We start from the raw sequence: 7293 nt of genomic DNA, 5'->3' as shown, positions 1-7293 counted from the left end.
CTATAACTCAGACATACAATGACCAATCTGCCCCAAACTTCACATGTTTGATGAGTCTCCTGACCTGAAAGATTGACATGCCCATATTCAGTTATAGTCATAGCGCCCACCTATTGGCAACAGGAAGTGACATATTTTACACTGCGATGAACTACTCCTAGAAATTTTTATGACATCAATGTATTTTTTTGTGGTCAGTCTAATCTAAAGGCCTGTGCGATGTTAAGTTTTGAAGATCTGAGTTTTCGTTAAAAGGCGTGTCCATGGCGCCGTCACGCAAGTTCGATGTCTCGCCATGGGAATAAAAGATGTTATAACTCAGGCATAAAATGGTCCGATCTTCCCCAAACTTCACATGTGTGATAAGAGTCCTGGCCTGAACACATCTGAAGGCCAAAAATTCCATCAGGTGTGGCAAAATGGCTCGATAGCGCCACCTATTACATTTTCAACAGAGTGCGCCTCGAGCTATGTTTCACGTACATGTACAAAAATCGGTAAACACATGTAACACACCAATACCTACAAAAAGTCTCTTGGTACGAAATCCGAATCCGCAACAGGAAGTCGGTTATTTTAGAATTTTCTCTGCAAAATTGGCGTTGTTTTTGCCATTTTCAGGGGTTGTACTTTAACGAACTCCTCCTAGAGATTTATTCAGATCAACACCAAACCTGGTCAGTGTAATCTTAAGCCCTTTGCGATGTTAAATTGCGAAGATCTTTAGATTTCGTTAAAGGGCGTGTCCATGGCGGCCTGACAAATTTTCGATGTTTCGCCATGAAAAAGGAAGTTGCTGTAACTCAGTCATACCAATGTCCAATCTGCCCCAAACTTCACATGTTAGATAAAACTTCTGCCCCTCAACAGATCTACATGCCCACATTCAGTTATAGTCCTAGCGCCACCTATTGGCAACAGGAAGTGACATGTTTTATGCTGCGACAAACTACTCCTATAATTTTTTTGAGATTAACATATATTTTGTGGTCAGTCTAATCTAAAGGCCTGTGCAATGTTAACTTTTGGAGATCTTGAGTTTTTGTTAAAGGGCGTTTCCATGGCGCCATGACAAAATTTTGATGTCTTGCCACAGCAAGAGAAGTTGTTGTAACTCAAGCATAAAATGTTCAATCTTCCCCAAACTTCACATGTTTGATAAGAGTCCTGGCCTGAACACATCTGAAGGCCATTATTCCATTATGATAGCGCCACCTGCTGGCAACGGTAAGATTGGCACATATATGGGATATACTTTGATATATTCCACTTATATTTAGGACATTAAATGCATATTTCTCAACGTTCACCTTTTTACTAAAGCCACACGATGGCGGTGAGCCCGGGTGCGAGGGCCCGTTCATCGCTGCTTGCAGCTTTAATTAGGGCCCGAGCACCGATGGTGTGAGGACCCTCTTGGAATTGCTCCGTTTATTATTATTATTATTATTATTATTATTATTATTATTAGGGCCCGAGCACCGATGGTGTGAGGACCCTATTGGAATTGCTCCGTTTATTATTATTATTATTCCGCTTCTCCAAAATGAATCGCATTTTTGAGGGCCTAAACATGCTCAAAAAGTCACCAAATTTTGCACACGCCTCCGAACTGGCGAAAATTTACGTCTGATATGGGTTTCAGAAGGTGGGCGTGGTAAAAATGGCTTGACAGCGCCACCTATGCACGTTCAGCGGTGTGCGCCTCGAGCTATATTTCACGTACATGTATGAAAATCGGTACACACATGTAACACATCAATACCTACAAAAAAGACTCTTGGAGCAAAATTCTAAACCCAACAGGAAGTCGGTTATTTTTAATATTATGAGCAAATTTTTGTCATTTTTGCCATTTCTATGCGTTGCATTTTAACGAACTCCTCCTAGAGATTTCTTCAAATCAACACCAAATTTGGTATGCCTAATCTAAAGGCCTTTGCGATGTTAAATTGCGAAGATTTTGGAGTTTTCGTTGAAGGGCGTGTCCGTGGCGGCCTGGCGAATTTCGATGACTCGCCATGAAAAATGAAGTTGCTATAACTCAGACATACAATGCCCAATCTGCCCCAAACTTCACATGGTGATAAGACTCTGGAACAGAATAGATTGACATGCCCATATGCAGTTATAGTCATAGCGCCACCTATTGGCAACAGGAAGTGTCATATTTTATGCTGCGAAGAACTACTCCTAGAAATTTTATGACATCAATGTCTTTTTTTGTGGTCAGTCTAATCTAAAGGCCTGTGCGATGTTAAGTTGTGAAGATCTTGAGTTTTCGTTAAAAGGCGTGTCCATGGCGCCGTCACGAAGTTCGATGTCTCGCCATGGGAATAAAAGATGTTATAACTCAGGCATAAAATGTCCGATCTTCCCCAAACTGCACATGTGTGATAAGAGTCCTGGCCTGAACACATCTGAAGGCCAAAATTCCATCAGGTGTGGCAAAAATGGCTCGATAGCGCCACCTATACACTTTCAACAGAGTGCGCCTCGAGCTATGTTTCACGTACATGTACAAAAATCGGTATACACATGTAACACAGCAATACCTACAAAAAGTCTCTTGACACGAAATCCGAATCCCAACAGGAAGTCGGTTATTTAGAATTTTCTCTGCAAAATTTGCGTTGTTTTTGCCGTTTTCAGGGGTTGTACTTTAACGAACTCCTCCTAGAGATTTATTCAGATCAACAACAAACTTGGTCAGTGTAATCTTAAGCCCTTTGCAATGTTAAATTGCGAAGATCTTTAGATTTCGTTAAAGGGCGTGTCCATGGCGGCCTGACAAATTTCGATGTTTCGCCATGAAAAAGGAAGTTGCTGTAACTCAGACATACAATGTCCAATCTGCCCCAAACTTCACATGTTAGATAAAACTTCTGCCCTTAACAGATCTACATGCCCACATTCAGTTATAGTCATAGCGCCACCTATTGGCAACAGGAAGTGACATGTTTTACGCTGCGACAAACTACTCCTATAATTTTTTTGAGATTAACATATATTTTGTGGTCAGTCTAATCTAAAGGCCTGTGCAATGTTAACTTTTGGAGATCTTGAGTTTTTGTTAAAGGGCGTTTCCATGGCGCCATGACAAAATTTGATGTCTTGCCACAGCAAGAGAAGTTGTTGTAACTCAAGAATAAAATGTTCAATCTTCCCCAAACTTCACATGTTTGATAACAGTCCTGGCCTGAACACATCTGAAGGCCAATATTCCATTATAATGATAGCGCCACCTGCTGGAAACGGTAAGATTGGCACATATATGGGATATACTTTGATATATTCCACTTATATATATGACATTAAATGCATATTTCTCACCGTTCACCTTTTTACTAAAGCAACTCGCTGGTGGTGAGCCCGGGTGCGAGGGCCCGTTCATCGCTGCTTGCAGCTTTAATTATTATTATTATTCTTCTTCTCCAAAATGAATCGCATTTTTGAGGGCCTAAACATGCTTGAAAAGTCATGAAACTTTGCACACACCTCAGAACTGGCGAAAATTTACGTCTGATATATGGCTTTCAGAAGTGGGTGTGGCAAAATGGCTCAACAGCGCCACCTATACACGTTCAACGGTGTGCGCCTCGAGCTACGTTTCATGTACATGTATGAAAATCGGTAAACACATGTAACTCTCCAATACCTACAAAAAAGTCTCTTGGAGCAAAATCCGAAACCCAACATGAAGTCGGTTATTACTAATATTATGAGCAAATTTTGTGTCATTTTTGTCATTTCCATGCGTTGTATTTTAACGAACTCCTCCTAGAAATTCATTCAGATCAACACCAAATTTGGTATGCCTAATCTGAAGAACTTTGCGATGTTAAATTGCGAAGCTTTTGAGTTTTCGTTAATGGGCGTGTCCGTGGCGGCCTGGCGAATTTCGATGATTTGCCATGAAACAGGAAGTTGCTATAACTCAGACATACAATGACCAATCTGCCCAAAATTTCACATGTTTGATGAGACTCCTGACCTGAACAGATTGACATGCCCATATTCAGTTATAGTCATAGCGCCACCTATTGGCAACGGGAAGTGACATATTTTACACTGCGATGAACTACTCCTAGAAATTTTATGACATCAATGTACTTTTTGTGGTCAGTCTAATCTAAAGGCCTGTGCGATGTTAAGTTGTGAAGATCTTGAGTTTTCGTTAAAAGGCGTGTCCATGGCGCCGTCACGAAGTTCGATGTCTCGCCATGGGAATAAAATATGTTATAACTCAGGCATAAAATGTCCGATTTTCCCCAAACTGCACATGTGTGATAAGAGTCCTGGCCTGAACACATCTGAAGGCCAAAATTCCATCAGGTGTGGCAAAATGGCTCGATAGCGCCACCTATACACTTTCAACAGAGTGCGCCTCGAGCTATGTTTCACGTACATGTACAAAAATCGGTATACACATGTAACACACCAATACCTACAAAAAAGTCTCTTGGTACGAAATCCGAATCCCAACAGGAAGTCAGTTATTTAGAATTTTCTCTTCAAAATTGGCGTTGTTTTTGCCATTTTCAGGGGTTGTACTTTAACGAACTCCTCCTAGAGATTTATTCAGATCAGCACCAAACCTGGTCAGTGTAATCTTAAGCCCTTTGCGATGTTAAATTGCGAAGATCTTTAGATTTCGTTAAAGGGCGTGTCCATGGCGGCCTGACAAATTTCGATGTTTCGCCATGAAAAAGGAAGTTGCTGTAACTCAGACATACAATGTCCAGTCTGCCCCAAACTTCACATGTTAGATAAAACTTCTGCCCTTAACAGATCTACATGCCCACATGCAGTTATAGTCATAGCGCCACCTATTGGCAACAGGAAGTGACATGTTTTACGCTGCGACAAACTACTCCTATAATTTTTTTGAGATTAACATATATTTTGTGGTCAGTCTAATCTAAAGGCCTGTGCAATGTTAACCTTTGGAGATCTTGAGTTTTTGTTAAAGGGCGTTTCCATGGCGCCATGACAAAATTTGATGTCTTGCCACAGCAAGAGAAGTTGTTGTAACTCAAGCATAAAATGTTCAATCTTCCCCAAAGTTCACATGTTTGATAAGAGTCCTGGCCTGAACACATCTGAAGGCCAATATTGCATTATAATGATAGCGCCACCTGCTGGCAACGGTAAGATTGGCACATATATGTGATATACTTTGATATATTACACTTATATTTATGACATTAAATGCATATTTCTCAATGTTCACCTTTTTACTAAAGCCACACGATGGCGGTGAGCCCGGGTGCGAGGGCCCGTTCATCGCTGCTTGCAGCTATATTTATTATTATTCTTCTTCTTCTTCTTCTTCTCCCGAATGAATCGCATTTTTGAGGGCTTTAACATGCTCAAAAAGTCATTAAACTTTGCACACTCGTCAAACCTGGTGAAAATTTTCGTCTGATATAGGATTCAGAAGAGGGTGTTGCAAAATGGCTCGACAGCGCCACCTATACCAAGAAAATCAACAGCCTTCCTGCTATGTTTCACGTACATGCACGAAAATTGGCACACATATGTAACACACCAATACCTACAAAAAAGACTCTTGGAGCGAAATTCTAAACCCAACAGGAAGTCGGTTATTTTTAATATTATGAGCATATTTTGTGTAATTTTGGTCATTTCCATGTGTTGTATTTTAACGAACTCCTCCTAGAGAGTTCTTCAAATCAACACCAAATTTGGTATGCCTAATCTAAAGGCCTTTGCGATGTTAAATTGCGAAGATCCTGACTTTTCGTTGAAGGGCGTGTCCGTGGCGGCCTGGCGAATTTCGATGATTCGCCATAAAAAATGAAGTTGCTATAACTCACACATACAATGACCAATCTGCCCCAAACTTCACATGTTTGATGAGACTCCGAACCTGAACAGATTGACATGCCCATATTCAGTTATAGTCATAGCGCCACCTATTGGCAACAGGAAGTGACATATTTTATGCTGCGACGAACTACTCCTAGAAATTTTATGACATCAATGTCTTTTTTGTGGTCAGTCTAATCTAAAGGCCTGTGCGATGTTCAGTTGTGAAGATCTTGAGTTTTCGTTAAAAGGCTTGTTCATGGCGCCGCGACGAAGTTCGATGTCTCGCCATGTGAATAAAAGATGTTATAACTCAGGCATAAGATGTCCGATCTTCCCCAAACTTCACATGTGTGATAAGAGTCCTGGCCTGAACAGATCTTCAGGCCAATATTCCACCGGGTGTGGCAGAATGGCTCTATAGCGCCACCTATACACTTTCAACGGAGTGCGCCTCGAGCTATGTTTCACGTACATGTACAAAAATTGGTACACACATGTAACACTCCAATACCTACAAAAAAGTCTCTTGGTACGAAATCCGGATCCCAACAGGAAGTCGGTTATTTTGAATTTTCCCTTCAAAATTGCTGTTGTTTTTGCCATTTTCAGGGGTTGTACTTTAACGAACTCCTCCTAGAGATTTATTCAGATCAACATCAAACTTGGTCAGTGTAATCTAAAGCCCTTTGCGATAATAAATTGCGAAGGACTTGAGGTTTCGTTAAAGGGCGGGTCCATGGCGGCCTGAAAACTTTCGATGTTTCGCCATGAAAAAGGAAGTTGCTGTAACTCAGACATACAATGTCCAATCTGCCCCAAACTTCACATGTTGGATAAGACTCTTTTGACATGAACAGATCTACATGCCAATATTCAGTTATAGTCATAGCGCCACCTATTGGCAACAGGAAGTTACATATTTTACACTGCGACAAACTACTCCTAGAAATTTTATGACATCAATGTCTTTTTTGTGGTCAGTCTAATCTAAAGACCTGTGTGATGTTTAGTTGTGAATATCTTGAGTTTTTGTTAAAAGGTGTGTCCATGGCGCCGTGATGAAGTTCAATGTCTCGCCATGGGAATAAAAGATGTTATAACTCAGGCATAAAATGTCCGATCTTGCCCAAACTTCACTTGTGTGATAAGGGTCCTGGCCTGAACAGATCTGAAGGCCAATATTCCATCGAGTGTGGCAAAATGGCTCAATAGCGCCACCTATACACTTTCAACGGAGTGCGTATACACTTTAAACGGAGTGCGCCTTGAGCTATGTTTCACGTACATGTACAAAAATCGGTATACACATGTAACACACCAATACCTACAAAAAAGTCTCTTGGTACGAAATCCGAATCCCAACAGGAAGTCGGTTATTTAGAATTTTCTCTGCAAAATTGGCGTTGTTTTTGCCATTTTCAGGGGTTGTACTTTAACGAATTCCTCCTAGAGATTTAT

The sequence above is a fragment of the Carassius auratus genome, chromosome 9, assembly GCF_003368295.1.
Source record: "Carassius auratus strain Wakin chromosome 9, ASM336829v1, whole genome shotgun sequence".
Taxonomy (NCBI): Eukaryota; Metazoa; Chordata; class Actinopteri; order Cypriniformes; family Cyprinidae; genus Carassius; species Carassius auratus.
The sequence above is the reverse complement of the archived record's forward strand: the minus strand, read 5'-3'. Positions refer to the sequence as shown.